The sequence below is a fragment of the Pan paniscus genome, chromosome 6, assembly GCF_029289425.2.
Source record: "Pan paniscus chromosome 6, NHGRI_mPanPan1-v2.0_pri, whole genome shotgun sequence".
In the NCBI taxonomy this organism is placed as follows: Eukaryota; Metazoa; Chordata; class Mammalia; order Primates; family Hominidae; genus Pan; species Pan paniscus.
In genome coordinates, this window is record NC_073255.2 from 56,645,196 (window position 1) to 56,663,206 (window position 18,011).

Genomic DNA, 18,011 nt, shown 5'->3' on the forward strand with positions numbered 1-18,011 from the left:
ACACTTTTAATTCTCATTTTACAGCTGAGAAAACTGAGACACAGAGCCTTAGGATTCTCAGCCAGTCCAACTCCAGAGGACATACCCCTGGCCCTTATTGTTTCTGCCTCTTGGAGAGAGCTACTGTGGTTCTTGCTGAGTCAGCCAACACCCAGACTATTCCCTGACCCTCTCTCCCTTGAAAAGAAACTGCTTCTGGGCTCATTATGGAGAGGCTCCTGTTTCAGTTCTTGCTATTCTGATAACCTCATCTGTGCTGAGAAGTCAGCAGATGAAATATGCTCATGTATGATTATCCCAGAAAGTGATTTTCCATTGATCTGAAAGGCTGCTGGGGAGAGTTTTTTGGCCTGGAGAGTTTCTGGCTCTATCAAAGAAGAGCATTTATTCTGCCTGTGTCTTCAAGCCTCGTTTCACTTAAAATAACAAGCCAAGATGAATCAAACACAGCATATGACTTCAGATTTGACTTATTACATGAAAGACTTGATTCCAGCATCCCAAAGAGACTAATATGTTTCACGATTATGAGCTCTGGATCACAGTGAAACAGTCCAATCTTCCTACCAATTCCGGGACAAAGTAGAATAAAACAAAGTCTTCTGAATATATGATACAAAACACGTAATCCCAAATAATGATTACTCCACAGACATGCTGCCTTCTGTGAAAATGTGAAGTTTGACCTTTCTTTTTGGTTTCAAATTTCAAATGCATGAACTCTTTGAACTCACAGAAAGGACATTTGAAATGTGCAAGAAGTTTCAGCTGAATGAATAACCTTGAATTGCAAGTTTAAATGTATTGATTTATACCACACTTTAGTTTTCAAATGTATTTGGGCTTTTGGTTTCCTTTGAGGCACTCTGGGGACTCCTCAATCTGTTCTCTTCTAATGACCGTGGTCCTGCTTTTCCTCTGGTGAATATTTTAGTCCATCTGGATGCCAGCCTAAAGAAATGGACCCCTGCAGTGCTTTCCACCAACGTGTCTGCAGTTTGATTGCATCTTCCCTGGAGGGCTGCAGAGTTTTAGGGCACTCACGGAGGATGAATCTCATATCACGAGAGGAAGGTTGCTGGAGCAGGTAGAGGGAAATAATGATGGGTTTCTGTGGCATGCACGTGTAATGTGCAAGGAGCAGTCAAAGCACTTCCTGCACCACATTAGGCTAGAAGCATATGATTTAAAAAATAAAATCAGCCCGTTCATTCGATGAGGGGGATTTGGAGGGAATACAAGATGAAGCTTTCCTGTTTCTTGCTCCCTTAGGGTGCTCTTCTTGGTACAGATATCACCTGATTCTAACATGAAAATGGAACAGCAAGAGGAACTGGTGAAGGGCCTGGAGTTGCTTAAAATTAAGGCAGCTGATGGGCGTTTCTATTAAATCGTCTCTGAGGTCCACCTGGAGTCTCTGTTTCACTCTGTTGCCCATCTTTGGGTCAGTAGGTGGAGCACACAATTCATTGCAGTCTCCCTGCTCTCAAGTCCGCCTTCACAGGGAGAGATTTTCAGGTCATGCATTTTCATGATCATGCATTTCTTGGCATATGAAACCAAGTTGCTTTCCTTCCTACAGAAGTGTGACTTTTAAAATAAAATATATCTCCCTTGCTCCTCCCCAATCCCATTGCTGTTTCCATTATAAACCTCTTCTCATTGTGCCTTGGTGCTTCCTAGGAGATAGTGTTACCTTCACTGCATAGCAGTATATAAACACGTAGGTCTTCGGTAACAACAATCTTTCTTATCTTTGTCTAGAATACTGGACATCTCTCACATGTTATTTATATTTCTTAGAAGATGAAGTCTATTTCATTCAGCTTTGCTGCTTTGTTGCAGCTTTTATCTTTTTTCCTACGATCTCCAGGTTCATTTTTCAAGCCACTTGGTCAAATTAGGTGGTCTCTAGGTGATCAAACTTTGCTATATTTTTGTGAGATGCCTGCCCATTAGAAGTCATTTATTCCTTTATCTTAAGCATCAGCTGGAAAAAACAAACCTTTCAGCAACACCATCTTTATAACCTTGCTTACTTCTCATTTTCTCTTTTCTCATCCAGGCTGTGGATCCCTCCTGTAAACCAAGAAAAATGGAAATGTGGCCTTTGTTTGACAAAGGCCTTTCTTCTGCTTCCCAGGTATCATCAGATCCCCTTGTGACTCAGGCGAGTCAGGCTACAGAGGGCAGCTGCGCTCTGCTGGAGGCTCGGCTGTGGAGCAGGAAGAGGCCCATGAACTCTGCTCTCCTCTTGCTTGGCGCACTGGCCTGACCTGCACTCAGCGGCCACAGACTTCCATTACAGCTTCCTCGGGGCCCAGATGTTGTCCTCATAGCTTCAGGTATGAGACAGAGTTTATCCACTTCACACTGCATGCCACAAAAGTGTTCAACAACGCATCTGTAGTAGCCTCACAGATCAATGCTGTCCGTAAGCTTAGTAAAGGTATTTCTGGCTCAGGGGCAAGATATAATTTTGCGTAAGTTTTGCATATTCACTTGTATAACTGTGAACATCAACTTTCAGAAGAAAGTATAAGAATATGGTAATTGAATGAATGTCTCTTATTGGTATTGAACTCAACATAGAATAGGTTATACCTGAACTATACAAGTTATAGTTAACAAAAGAATTAGTGAATATTTGCTCACCTGTAAAATGGGCACTGTAATAGTATTTGCCTCATGTACTTCTCGTGAGGAGTAAATGAAGTGGTTCATGTAAGGCTTTTAGACTTGTGCCAGAACTGTAAATATTATTATTATTATTTAAAGTTTTAATTATTGTATGTATTTTTAAAATTTGTTTCTTGACAGGTAATAATTGTATATATTTTGGGGTACAATGTGATGTTTTGAACTCTATACAGTCTACAATGGTAGAAAGAGTAAATCAAGCTAATTAACATAACAATCACCTTACCAACTTATGATTTGTTTTTGTGGAAAGAATGTTAAACAACTATGCTTTTAGCAATTTAAAAATATACACTACATTTTTTTTCTTTTTTTTGAGAAGGAGTCTTGCTCTGTCGCCCAGGCTGGAGTGCAATGGCACGATTTTGGCTCACTGCAACCTCTGCCTCCCGGGTTCAAGCAATTCTCCTGCCTCAGCGTCCTGAGTAGCTGGGATTACAGGCACCCCCCACCATGCCCGGCTAAGTTTTGTGTTTTTAGTAGAGATGGGGTTTCACCATGTTGGCCAGGCTGGTCTTGAACTCCTGGCCTCAGGTAATCCACCCACCTCGGCCTCCCAAAGTGCTGGGATTACAGGAGTGAGCCACCGCACCCAGCCTATACACTACATTTTTTTTTTCAACTTTTAAGTTCCAGGGCACATGTGCAGGATGTGCAGGTTTGTTACATAGGTAAACGTATGCCATGGTGGTTTGCTGCACAGATTAACCCATCATCTAGGTATTAAGCTCACCATCCATCAACTATTCTTCCTGATGTTCTCTCTTCCCCCATGCCCTCCAACAGGCCCCAGTGTGTGAATTATTTTTTAATAAAAGAGAAGTAAGGAGTTTAGAAAATTATCTATTTTCTAATTCAGGCAGCACGCCTTGCTTTTGAGGATGGAGACATTTAGGTAAATACTGGGTAGTTTATTAAAATCAGTAATATAGTAGATACTGATACTCTATATTCAGTAGATTGATCAATTATGAATAAATATTATTAATAAATCTGTTGGTAAAATCCGTATTTTCCTGGAAGTCATCAGCTTAGGGATAAATTGAGTAACCCTATTTTAAATAGAGTAGTCCTGTCAATATAAATATCACAACCCCATCTACTGAAAAAATATTTTTTCCTGAAGATAGCCCATGTAAGATTTTGGGATGCAATCCCCAGAGCTCGTGGTGGGCTAATTGATCCCAGCTGTTGGTAACAGTCAGGTAGGATCAGTAGGGTATTTGGGAGATAAGTCATTATGAGTTAGCCAGATCACCAACCAGGAGATGGTGCAAAATGGCAGGAACCCCAAGCAGGAAGCTGAGATAAGGGGTGAGGCTCCAGTTCTGAGGACAGCCATCAAGCACCTGACAAGGCATCAGTATGCTGTGACCACCAGCTAAGCTTGAGACCTGGAGGGAGTTGAAATCCTCGAACATGCGGGGTTGGAGCTCAGCACACTCCTACGGAATCCACCTCCACTAGTCTGCCCGGCTCAGAGGCTGCCTGGAGCTGCAGCCTGGGGAACATGCGTGCTTGGACCTCATCTCCTGGGACAGTGTAGGCTGGGTCTTATACATGGCATAGAAACTCCTGGAATCAGCTGGATCTCCAGTCTGGCAGAATGACTTGATTCTACCAGCACAGCAATGGAGGCTTGCTCACAGAGACTTGGCTGAGAACCTGTGCCGCAACTAATGTGTGTTGTGTGTGGCATTTGTGTTATGTATGTGTGTGTGTTGTGTGGCACGTGTGTGTTTTGTATTGTGTGTGTGTATTGTGTAGTATGTCTGCATGTAGTTTGTGTGTTTTTTGTATAAGTGTTGTGTGTGTGTTGTATATTTTAGGAATGTGTGATGTATGTGTTCTGTACTGGCTGTGTGTGTTGTGTGTAGTATATTATATGTGCTGTGCATGTGTTGTGTGGTGTTTGGTGTGTATTAGATGTGTGTGTTGTGTGTGTGTTATGTGTGTTGTGTGGTATGCCTGTATGTGTTGTGTGTGTTGGGTATGTGTTATGTAGTTGTGTGTGTTCTCTGTGTTATGTATGTGTTGTGTGTTGTATGTGCTGTATGCGTGGTGTGGTGGTGTGTAGTGTGTGTGTGTTGTGTCTATAGTGTGTGTTGTATGTTATATGCGTGCATTGTGTGTGTGGTTGTAGTGTGTCTATAGTGTGTGTGTTGCAGGTGTGTGTTGCATGTGTGTGTTGTATATCTGTACTGTGTGTTGGGGTGTGTGTGTTGTATAAGTGTGTCACGCAGCTATGAATCCAGAAGCAGGAGAGTGGGGTGAAGCTGGGAGGAACACAGTCCTCAATAACAATGGGCAGCATTGATTGAGGACTGAGACGCCAGGCACTAGGGTAGAACTATTACATAGATTACCTTTCAGGAATGGTGATGATAGATGGTAGCTTTGCTTGTCCCCATGTACCAGCTGAGGATAGAAACTCAGGGCAGTGAAGATACAAGTCAGGACCATGAATAAGTAGCACAGCCAGCACTTCTAGCTAGGTTTGTTTGACTCTGAAGACAGCATCCTTTCAGTTCAAACATCCTTCCACACTGAGTGCCTCTCTCTGCTGTTTAGTATCTAGGGTGACCAAACATCCTAGGGAAAGAAGGGTGTTGATCCCAGCGCCAGCCCCTGCGTCTCCTAGGCTGGTGCTGAGGTCATTCTAATTTAGGCCCAGCCCAGCCACATACCCTGATGGCCTCCTGCTTAGGTCCATGGAAGGGGAACATGAGTGCAACCAAGAAAGAGCCACATCTATTGCCGACAAATATCCTGTTCTTAAAATAGAGATGATAACGTTCTCATATAATACAAAGTTATTGATTTCTATATTTCACAAATACTTATTGAGTACTTGTTATCTGTCTCACTATTGGAAGTTTAACAAATAATCATTATTACATTTAATCCTCAAACTAAATTTGTAAAAAAGCTTACTATTACTTGATTGTTTTTCAAAATGCATTCAGGGAGGTTATGTAACTATCCTCCAATATTCTATGGGAGAATGAGGCTTAAAACCCACGGCTTTAAATGTTTTTTTTTCCCCCACTACCCTACTTTGCTTCAAGGATAGGAATAATGGCACTAAATAAAAGTAAAAAAAAATTATCTGGAAAAATAATAAGATTTGGTCAGAGTTCTATTTCTGTTACATCCATAGGTAACAACTTTAGATGAAAAAATGGCTATAATAGATAAGTTTTGACCATACTTCTATAAACCAGGCACATCTTCATGATATTAACACATGAATAAATGCTGGGAATTAGAGGGGCCTCTTTGCTTAGGATGGATAGCATCTTTAAGTCCGAGATGAATATAAATATGCTTTGTGTTCAGTATTTAGAAGACAGAGACACAATAGCATTTCTCATATTAAAAAGAAACAGATAATTAGAAGCACTTACTTGGACTGTAGTGATTTCTTTATTCTTTTGTCCTGGCCCTGCACAGCTGTGCCTATTATTGCCAAGTCTTCCATCTGTTATAATCTATCACAGGAGTTACTGGGGGTAGAATAATACATGCAGCCTTCTCTTGCATTCTGAAATACGTGTAGGCATGTTACAGGGTCCGGGCAGTGAATGCTTAAAGGAACTCTGTGATGTCTCTACCACAAGGTGTCTATATTCTGAGTTTTTATTTTTAATAGGTCACAATTGTGTTCAGTTATGGACTGTAGAATTCCCCATCTAACTAGTCTAGTTGGTAGATGAATTCCCAGAAACAATGCCGGTAGAATACCCTCCCTTCCTCCTAAACTGAACATAAAGCTAGTGCTGGGTTTACTGAGGCAGTTTAATAATTTTTGGCTGGTCATCAGAGATGCCAACAGTGTAAGGAACTGGCAAATACAAAAGAAAGGTGTCTCCTTTCTTGTTCACCCTGAGGGTATCAATGTAGGAAGTGAAAATAAACGTTTGATTATGAAGTTTAAGTTCCTCATGCTAGAGAATGTTTTGATTCAAGGGTGTTTCTCTTTACTTTTGGTGCCTATTTCCTTGGGCTTAGGGGTTGGGAGAAATAATTCAGTTTACAGAGCAGTAAGAAGGTCTTGGGCTGTCTTGCTTGATTAATGTATAACATTTCAGCCCTCTACCCCAATTGCTTCTTAGATTCATTCAACATACATCAGATGAAGAAAGAAAAATGGGTGATTGAAATTATTTGAATTTTTAAAAAGCTTGAGATTGGATATGATCTCTGTGATGTTTGCAGTTATTATTGAATAGTATTCAATCAAGGGCAGAAATCTTAATGACAAATTTTGCTGTTACCTTTGTCCCAATGTGCCATTGTTTTACTTTCCAAAGGCATCAGGAGATTAGGAACTGCCAGTACATAATTTTATTTTGGCACGTTTCTCTCAGGGAAATTCCTTTCTTCTTTGGTGAACTCAGATGCCAAAGAAAATAGAATTTGATGTGGGTGATCATCTTATTTCTTCAGTTCTGCATTGCAAGCTTCTGTTGCATAAAATCCTTGCCTGATGATCCTCTGTGTTCCCTTAGTTCCTTGCACACTGCAGGTCCTTAGCAAATAGGCACTGGATGGTGGATGTATCCCACCCCATTGCATCAGGGATCTGTGATGTCCAAATAAGTGGCACAACGTGAGGATTACAAAGTAGTCCCATTTTGGAATCACTTTTTGAAAGTAGAAGCAAGAACTGGCAATATCAATTACTGCAATCCTGTGTGACAATTCCTTGAAATACTCCTTTGAGTAACACAAGACAGATGACCTCACTGTCTCAGTTTCCAGCTCACTGAGCATCTATAGCACAGACCCAGCCCTACAGAGGGACCCATCCAGTGTTCTCTTTTCCTACTCAAAACTCATGGTGGGAGAACTAAGATTGACACATATACTTATGCCCCATCTAACCAAGTATGGCACAAGGGAGGGTTAGCATAGGAACAGAACAGAAGATATGTCTGCATGTAGATTAGAAGAGGAGGAAGTTCTAGAAAATGAGAACTTGTCAACTGGGCAGCCATCCAGAGGATTTTGACCATAACGTTTTTGTTGGACGGGATGGTTCCCTTATAAGAGTCATTTCCAGTGGGGCTGATCTGGCGGCAGTGAGATTTTACTTAGGGGGATTGAAGGAGGGACCATGAAGAAGGCCTTTGCTATAGCCCATTCTGAGGTGATAGGGTCTGAGGGAGACACCCTTCTTTTAAGGAGCCATTGGAATCAGGTGAGATTTGTTTAAGGGAACAACATGAGCTCAGGTGGTAGCAGAAAGTCCATCTGTTCTTGGCTGATATGCAGAGAATTCAGTGGCACAGCTCAGTGTCCATCTAGGTTCCCAAGTAGCATGTCCAATCAGGACAATGGGACTTGGCACTGAAAATTGAGGGGAAACTGCCTTCATCAAGTTATATTAATGAGGCTGGCAGGGACAGACCATGAACACCAGGGATTCCTTCAGCAGGAACAGAAGCCCTGGCTGAGGGTGGGTGTCCAAAGCTAAGTGCAGTCATCCTTCAGTAACCCCAGGGGATTGGTTCCAGGGCCTCAGTGGATACCAAAATCCACAGATGCTCAAGTCCCTTACAGTCAGCCTTCCACTGCATCTGCGGGTTCTGCATCTGAGCACGGATTCAACCAACTGCAGATCCATAAAAATTCTATCCTTGATTAGTGAAATCTTCGAATTTGGAACCCACAGATAGGGAAGGCCAACAGTAATGCCCATGGTGGAAGGAAGGGAATTCTTTACTTAATCAAGGCAGGGATCCATGTACCAGAAATGGAAAACAATTTGGTTGAATTGATCCTATTAGTACAAGTAATACTGTGACATCAGGACAGCAGAGGTGGAAGTGGGCTCCACTGTATAAAGTGGGCAGTGGAAGCCTAAGGTGGGATGATGGTGAGAGGGGCATGCTGGGAACCAGTGATGGATGCTGAGGCCAACACCCATGTGACATCCATGCTGGGGGACAGAGACAGAAAAGTAGAAACTGAGGGTGGGAAGAGCCATGATCTGATGGACAGATGGGATCTGGGTGACAGCTGTCCCTGAAGGCAAAAGGAAAGGTGCACTTAAGGAGAAAGGGGATGATTGTCAATAGCAAATACTTCAGCCAAGTCAAGGCAGATGAAAAGCTGAGAAAAGTCCTATGACTAGGAATTACTGGCTATCTGCTTAAAAATCTGAACTCCATTACACTTTTTTCTAACATCTGCCCCATTTCCCCCGCTACAAGTGCAGGCTGTCTTTCCACACCCATTTGCGTTTCTGAAGTTCAGTGTGGGTCACTCAAAGGCAGTGCCCTGCCAAGCCTCTCAGTGAATCAGGAAACACCACAACTCTGGCTCCTGGTTTCCCACACTTGCTGCCACTAAGCATTGCAGGATACGATGGCAACGTTGTTGGTGAAATTTTAAGGCAAGTTGATTGACAATTTTTTGCACAATAATTTATCCACCTCAACTCATTTTCAACTCCCCTAACCTAGTTGGTGTTAAAGAAAATTCCTAGCTCAGTAATTCATTCTGTTATAATGTTACCTCGCAGGTCTTATCCTAGATTATTTTGGAAATGAACCATGCTAGAAGGCTTGAACATATGGAAGAACAAAAGGATAAACACCGAAGGGAGATTCCAGAGAAGGGTGAAGGTGATGAGGTAGAAAACTCATGTGTGGGGATAAGTCTAGACAAGATGAGAGCTGCGACATTTGCTGAGATGACAAGAAGGGTTTGTGGGTGGGTATAATAATAATAATAAAAAAGTGTGTGTGTGTGTGTGTGTGTGTGTTGGGGAGAAGTGAGAATAATTAATGTCTGATGCAGAACTTTGTAAATTACAAAAAAAAAAGGCACTTCTTCTGGGTGGACCGACTGTCAAAGGATTCTCTCTCCCATCAAGCAAATTATACAAACCGAGGAGCCCTCTACCTCAGCACAGACTGGATTTCAATTCCCACACTGTTCATGGGTCAGTAGCCTTTATGCAGTGCACATGCTGCACATCTGTATTTAACAACCTTTCATGAGAGTTCTATTTTATTTTTAATATTAAAAATGTGGATCTGATACCGAGAGTAAGGAAATTGATAAAAGGAGATTAAAGGAAATTCATGTATGTTTAAAATATTCATTGAGTCAAATAAGAACGGAACCTTACTAGAGAGAAGCAAATGGAATTAGGGCCACTTCTGAATTTGGGGAAAAAAGGGTATTTTTTGGCAATATTTGTGTCTGTCTCCATATGGGTAGGCATCTGAGAGGTGGGGCAAAACAATGGATGACTTAATGATTGAGGGTGACATCATATTGCAAGAAAGACCAATGGAAAGGGGTTAAAAGTATTGCAAGTAGATAGAGAGTAGAATGATGGTGACCAGAGGCTGGGAAGGGTAGTGGGGTGAGGAGTGGGGATAGTTAATGGATACAAAAATATAGTTAGATAGAATGAATAAGAGCTTGTATTTGACAGCATAAGAGGGTGATTACAGTCAATAATAATGTACATTGTTAAATAACTAAAAGGGTATAATTGGAATGTTTGTAACACAAAGAAATGATAAATGCTTGAAGTGATGGACACCCCATTTACTCTGATGTGGTTATTATGCATCATATGCCTGTATCAAAATATCTCATGTATCCCCTAAATATATATATCTACTGTGTGCCTGTAAAAATTAAAAGCAAAAACAAAAACAAAAAAATGTAAATGTGAGAGTATGATGAAAATCAGCAAATGAAAAGTATCACAAGCGGTTTGTTCACCTGATGGGCTATGAACTTGAAGATGGATATTGAAAAGTGAGGCCAGTGAATGGTGGCTAGACTGCAAACATGGTGGGGTCAAGGGGTTGAAAGAATTGTCAAACTCAAGGAGTGGGTGCCGTGGAAGCAAGGAGGTGAGCACGCTGGAAGTGCAGTTTGTGATCTGAGCACATCGCTGGGCACTGGGCTTTCAGGTGTAGATCAGTTGTGGGTGATGGCAAATTGTGGACCACAGCCACTGGGTGGCTAATGGGTCTGAGCCTGAGAGTCATTGGAATTGAGAATTTCAAAGATCATGGTTAAATTGGTTGGATGGCTGCTTTGCAAAGACCTTGAAGTCTTCCAGGATAATGGGAGGAGGTGAATTAAAGAGGTGTGAACTTGGATCTGCAAACCTGGATTAATGAGAGTTGTGTGTAGCATGGGGTGGTCAGGGATCTGCCTCCATATGTCTTTATATCAGGAATTTCAGCAAGGAGAAAAGGGATTTTGAGCGAGTAGAGGTGAACTAGGAAAATCACACCTCTCCAGTTGTCTTATTAGCCATCTGTGGGAGAATGAGCTGCCTCTGCTTACAGTAACCACTCTCCTCAGGGGAAAGATTGCTTTCAGTTAAGTGGAAAGGGAGAAACTACCTTTGAAGAGCCTGTGGATTTTGTGCCGGCCCCTATGACCTAAAACCCTTGGGACATATTTATCTTCTGAAGGAATCCCCACCCCTGCCTCCCCAACAGTATAGCTATTTTTTTTTTTTAATGTTGCTGGCTTTCTTTCCTTTGACACTGAACATGCTTCCAAATTTCCAGGAAACTGTGCTTCCCTGGAGATTTCAGATTCTCTCTAGGTATAATGTTGTTTCAAAGACAGCTGTGACTACAGTAATAAGTGTCAGCCGTGAGTCTGACAGTGTTGCACAGCCAAGTGTGACATTTACACAGGGTTCAAATGAAACATAGCCACAGCCGCCTCAGTGCCTCTGCCTTCCCAGGCTGGGCTACTGGGCCAGGAAAGATGGGCTGGAGTTCTTCCCTTCAGCTGTAGTATTAAAAGAGTTGAGAAAAATAATGTCTACATTACATACTTTTTGGGTAGTTTTAAATTAATAAAAATAATCAGGATCCCTTAAAAAAGTCTGAAATGGACAAACAAGGTTGGAGATTTGCATTCATAGAGCAACACAGCTATGAAATTTCCTGTTTCAAAAAGGAGGAAATGTGGCTCACAGCTATAATATCAGCATTTTGGGAGGCTGAAGTGGGCAGATCACTTGAGCCCAGGAGTTCAAGACCAGCCTGGGCAATATAGTGAGACCCTGTCTCTACAAAACAAAAAACAAAAAACTTAGCAGGGTGTGGTAGCACAGTCCTGTAGTTCCAGCTACATGGGAGGCTGAGGTGGGAGGATCACTTGAGCAGAGGAGGTGGAGGCCGCAGTGAGCCCTGGTTGTGCCACTGCACTCCAGCTTAGGCAACAGAGCAAAACTCTGTCTCAAAAAAAAAAAAAAAAAAAAAAAGGAGGAAAGGAAATGAAATGCAGAAATACAATTCACAGAAACAACAAATGAGACCCAATAGGTAGAATTCTATAGTGTTCCTGATGGAAAATACGTGTGTGTGTAAATGTAAGGAAAGGTCTGGAAAATATTGCTCTAAAAAAAGGGAAGGAATTATGGTTAAACTGCTATCACTTTTCTGATAAAATATTTAGAATGGCAAAAGTCCTGAAAGATACACTCATTTTGTTGTATTTTTTAAATTTAGCTTCAGAATATGTCTACTTTAATTCAGATGAAACCAAATATTTCCATGCAGTTTGAAAGACAGTAAAGAACAAACAAAATATTGGAATGACAAGAATAAAATCAGTCCACAATTTCTTGTAGACAGCACAAAACAATAGATTTCCTTCAACTCGTCACAGCTTGTACAAGCTGAGTTCATTAACTAATATCTGCAACAAGAACTATTTTTTAAAACCCTGAAATACTATATATCTAGCAGTATTTTCTAATCATAAAATGGTATCCAGAAGAATATTCAGGAGGATTTTAAAAGACTGACAATGGCAGCATTTGTAACAGGAGGAGTATAAAACAGTATTGCTGGCATTTAGAGGTGGCATGAAACAAAATTCTAGCTTGTGGCTAATGTTTTGGGAATGGTAAGAAAGGGAGTTTTCCTGAGAACATAGCCCCTGAGTTGGTCCCTAACCTAGCCCTCTTATGAGCATTATTATTCCTAGAATTTAGGGATCATATCTAAATCTTTGCATCTCCTACAGAAGTATTTTTCAATTTTTCAAACAAGTGATAGTGTATGACATAGTACTCATGTACGTCCGTGCATACCTCCATTGTACACACACATAGGTTTGTATGTACTATGTGTGCATATATCCATAAGATGCACAGTGATACTTTCTTTTTTTTCCTAATCTCTTCTCTTCTTCATTCACTTTTAAAACGCTGAACTTGACTCTACTACATTGATTTCATAATCTACTAATATGTTGCCCTCATAGATGAAATAACGGCCTGCTTATGATCATCTTGTAACGAACATGTGAAGATTTGGTTTCTGATGTCCCTCTTCTTGCTTCACTTTTTTCAAATAATAATTATTTTTTTTAAATAAGTGGTCTTGCTCTGTCACTCAGGCTGGAGTGCAGTGGCACAATCATAGCTCACTGCAGACTCATACTCCTGGGCTTAAGCAATTCTCTCACTTAGGCTGGCCTTGCATGTCTTCACTTGTCTGAGCTGTGCTTTCTCGTGATGATTCAGAATGTTTCTCAACCTTTACATGCAGAATGAGGCCCCATTACCACTGTCTACTAGTAAGGAAGGGTTCATTGCTTGTGCGTGGACCAAGTGCTCTCAGTGTCTCCCAAGTCCTTGGTTCTGGAGTGTGCATGGGAAAATGAGGCTCTGAATACTTTTTATTTTATCGGAACATACTTAGGCCTAGACCTCGGTATTCACAGCTCGAGGAGGTAAAATTATTCGCACACCCTTCTCCTCTATGTCACAGCTGATGGCTTTGCCTCATTTTGCAGAGAAACTAAATGGATGGGAACATTCTTATGTTCCTGCCCCAAATGTACCAACTCCACTGCACTGGCCTCCACACCTGGCACCTTCCATCCCTCTAGGATGGCCAAAGTGGCCCTTCTTCAAAGGCTGACTCCTGCACCATGCTTGAGTTACTTCCCCTGTTGTTGAATATTTTGCACCTGCTATCATTCTCTCTTCCTCTGCAAAAACACATCTCACTCTTGTGCGCAGGCTCTTCATCAGCTGTCTCCTTGTTGCTTTGCTTTTCTAACAGCAAAACGTCTTGAAAAAGTGCCACATATTTCCTCCACCCGCTTTCTGAACCTCTGTCTCACCACAGTGCACTGCTCTGGGGCGTCAGTTCCTGCGGCTCCAGGACATCTGCTCTCGACATGGTTATGAATGATGTCACATTGCACAGTCTGATGCCACTTGTTTGGTCCTTCTGTTCAAACTCAGAGGCATTTGCATAACTGACCACATCACCTTTCTTAAAAAACTCTAGGCTCCATATCCTGAGTGCCCTCCCATCTGGCGGCTGCTGCTTCTTAGTTCCCTGTGCTTGCCTGGCCCTTTCCAGCTTTCTCATTCCCTGTTGTCCTTCTAGGTTCCATTGGTTTTCAAATCAGCACATTGTCAGTCTCCACCCTCTGAGTTGCATGCTCCATCATAATAAGGATATATATGTATATTTTTGCCCCTAATAAACTCCAGTATCTAGAACAGTTTAGGATCCAAAAGAGTTGTTCAATTCTTTGTTGAACAAAGGTAGTACTCTTTTACACATTTATGTTTCAAGGTTTCATAGGTAAATACTGTCAGTGCTATTGTGCAATAGATATTCTTTTATGTTTTCTTTTATAAAAGCATAACCCCAAGCCTTTAAATCCATCAACATTGCTATGCATGAATTTAATTTGTTGCTTTAAATTGTAGAATGATGTTTTGTATCATGTAAACATTACAATTTTCTTTTTGTCTATTTTCTTACGGATGAACACTTTGGTTGCCTCCAACTTGAGATATTGCAAATATTGAAGCCAAAAGTTGTCCTATGAATGTTACATTGGAGGCCAGTGAATTTCTCTGCATTTATCAGTTTGATCAGTGCAGATTGATATCTTGTTTTTCTTTGAAATTGTCTAACAACTAATAAATTTGAGCATATCTTTCTGAACTGGTTAGCTTTATGGGTTTTCCTTTTATTATTTGTCTTTTTCCTGTCTTTGCTGCATTAAACTTGTTTAGGTTTCCTATATTTGCTTACGTTTTTAGGAATTTCTTATATTTCTAAATAGTAATCTTTGCTAAAGTTTTACATTTCAATTATCTTCTCACAGGCTATCCTCTACCATAGCTTCATATTTGTTTATTCTGGTTGAATAGATATTTCAAATTTTGATACAATACGTTCCAGTAATTTCCTTGATCCTAATGGTTTGTGAGTGTTTAATTTTGTTTAAAAGAGAATTCCCTACCTCTAGATCCTAAAGATGGTGTTCTATATTTTCATCTCTTAGCTTATGTTATCTTTCACTTTTAAGTCTATAACACTGAACCCCCTTATAGTTAGTTTAAGATATAGATCCAGCTTTATTTTCATGTAAGCTCAGCAGTCTGACCCAAACAAGCTATTAAATATTTTTCCTTTTATTGTTAGTGTATTGGTGCCACTTCTATTGCATATCAGGTTATATATGTTTCATGAGGTTTTATTTCTGACTTTGCCATTCTATTCGAAAAGAGTCTATATTTTAGTTGGAACAATCGTATCATACAGTTTTTTTATTATTAATATTAACATTATTATTATTCCATTATATCATAAATTCTTACAAGACAAATTTTTATTTTCTCAAGACTAATTTAGCTATTCATGAACCTTTATTATCTCATGTAAATTTTTAAGTAATTTTATTGAGTACTTAGAAATAAATCCAGCTGAGTTTTAATTGTGATTAGATTATACATTTATAGATTAATTGGAATTAAATACAATATTTTTATTTTTTTACCCTAATCAGGTTTTAAGAATTTTCTTTAAAAAGTTGTGTATTTTCCCACAGAATTGGAAAAAACTACTTTAAAGTTCATATGGAACCAAAAAAGAGCCCGTATTGCCAAGTCAATCCTAAGCCAAAAGAACAAAGCTGGAGGCATCACACTACCTGACTTCAAACTATACTACAAGGCTACAGTAACCAAAACAGCATAGTCCTGGTACCAAAACAGAGATATAGATCAATGGAATAGAACAGAGCCCTCAGAAATAACGCCGCATATCTACAACTATCTGATCTTTGACAAACCTGAGAAAAACAAGCAATGGGGAAAGGATTCCCTATTTAATAAATGGTGCTGGGAAAACTGGCTAGCCATATGTAGAAAGCTGAAACTGGATCCCTTCCTTACACCTTATACAAAAATTAATTCAAGATGGATTAAAGACTTAAACGTTAGACCTAAAACCATAAAAACCCTAGAAGAAAACCTAGGCATTACCATTCAGGACATAGGCATGGGCAAGGACTTCATGTCTAAAACACCAAAAGCAATGGCAACAAAAGATAAAATTGACAAATGGGATCTAATTAAACTCAAGAGCTTCTGCACAGCAAAAGAAACTACCATCAGAGTGAACAGGCAACCTACAAAATGGGAGAAAATTTTTGCAATCTACTCATCTGACAAAGGGTTAATATCCAGAATCTACAATGAACTCAAACAAATTTAAAAGAAAAAAACAAACAACGCCATCAAAAAGTGGGCAAAGGATATGAACAGGCAATTCTCAAAAGAAGACATTTATGCAGCCAAAAGACACATGAATAAATGCTCACCATCACTGGCCATCAGAGAAATGCAAATCAAAACCACAATGAGATACCATCTCACACCAGTTAGAATGGCAATCATTAAAAAGTCAGGAAACAACAGGTGCTGGAGAGGATGTGGAGAAATAGGAACACTTTTACACTGTTGGTGGGACTGTAAACTAGTTTAACCATTGTGGAAGTCAGTGTGGTGATTCCTCAGGGATCTAGAACCAGAAATATCATTTGACCCAGCCATCCCATTACTGGGTATATACCCAAAGGACTATAAATCATGTTGCTATAAAGACACATGCACACGTATGTTTATTGCGGCACTATTCACAATAGCAAAGACTTGAAACCAACCCAAATGTCCAACAACGATAGACTGGATTAAGAAAATGTGTCACATATACACCATGGAATACTATGCAGCCATAAAAAATGATGAGTTCATGTCCTTTGTAGGGACATGGATGAAATTGGAAATCATCATTCTCAGTAAACTATTGCAAGGACAAAAAATCAAACACCTCATGTTCTCACTCATAGGTGGGAATTGAACAAGGAGAACACATGGACACAGGAAGGGGAACATCACACTCTGGGGACTGTTGTGGGGTGGGGGGAGCCGGGAGGGATAGCATTAGGAGATATACCTAATGCTAAATGATGAGTTAATGGGTGCAGCACACCAGCATGGCACATGTATACATATGTAACTAACCTGCACATTGTGCACATGTACCCTAAAACTTAAAGTATAATAATAATAATCATAATAATAATAAAGTTGTGTATTTTCCATGTGAGTTTCATTCCTCAATATATAGTTTTTAATTGTTATTGCTGATATAGAGAAGTGATCTTTATTCTTTTAAATTCTGTGCTAGGAAACTTGTATTCTTACTTCTAATAGTATATTAAATTCCTGTTGTGTTTTCTATAGTTGATCATAAAATCTATAAACAGTGAACATTTTATTTTTTTCAATTCTGTACATGCATTGTTTCTTTTGCTGGGCTTTACATATTACCCAGAAGGTCTGGTCCCTAGCAGGCATTCTTGTCCTCTCTGTATTTAAAGGGAGTAGTCAAGACTTCTGGTTACTGCTCCAGATATAAGAAACTCAGAGATCATTGCTTCTGTCCATGCAACAAGAAAAAAGCTAAGCAAACCAAAAATCAACAACTCTTCTTAGAGCCATTAGAGGGCAGTCATAGAGCAAACGGTCACTCCCAAAATGAAGAAGATAGGCAGCACCAGGCAACTTACCAGAGCCAAAGCCCAGGAGCAGAGATGCCCACAGGGACAAGTACTGAAGAAAGAAATGCAACTCATAATGAAGGAAGTGTGGGAGGCTCAGGGAGAACAAATTTGAAAGTTAAAACTGAGGAAGACTCTGTCTTAGGAGGGTCCCCACACTTCCATCAGTTTTGCTCTTCTAGCCCTGCCAGGTTCTCACAGTGAGGGTGGGAGAAAAATCCCCTGATGCTTTTGGCAGGGTGAGATGAGAGGAGCTATTTTGAAGTATGCCCAGAGCATTCTGATTTTCTTAACAAGGCCTGCATCCAACTATATCAAAATTGCTCTAAATGTCAGTAGTCTAAATATACTGGTTAAAAGACAGAGATTGTTAGAATGATTTTTTTTTAAAGTTCCAACTGTACGTTTTCTGTGAAATTCCCACTTTA

At 40.2% G+C, this 18,011-nt stretch overlaps 1 long non-coding RNA gene across 2 annotated transcripts; it reads left to right on the top strand.

The window, feature by feature from the left end:
* The first annotated feature begins 1,622 nt into the window (after positions 1-1,622).
* Positions 1,623-17,122, top strand: LOC117980959 (uncharacterized). Of its 2 annotated transcripts, none has more exons than XR_004672473.2 (3): positions 1,623-1,723; positions 2,066-2,345; positions 15,568-17,122. It is a non-coding gene; the product is annotated as an uncharacterized LOC117980959 (long non-coding RNA). The 2 variants fall into 2 exon arrangements; XR_004672474.2 differs by lacking the exon at positions 1,623-1,723 and adding an exon at positions 1,752-1,915.
* Positions 17,123-18,011: the final 889 nt, after the last annotated feature.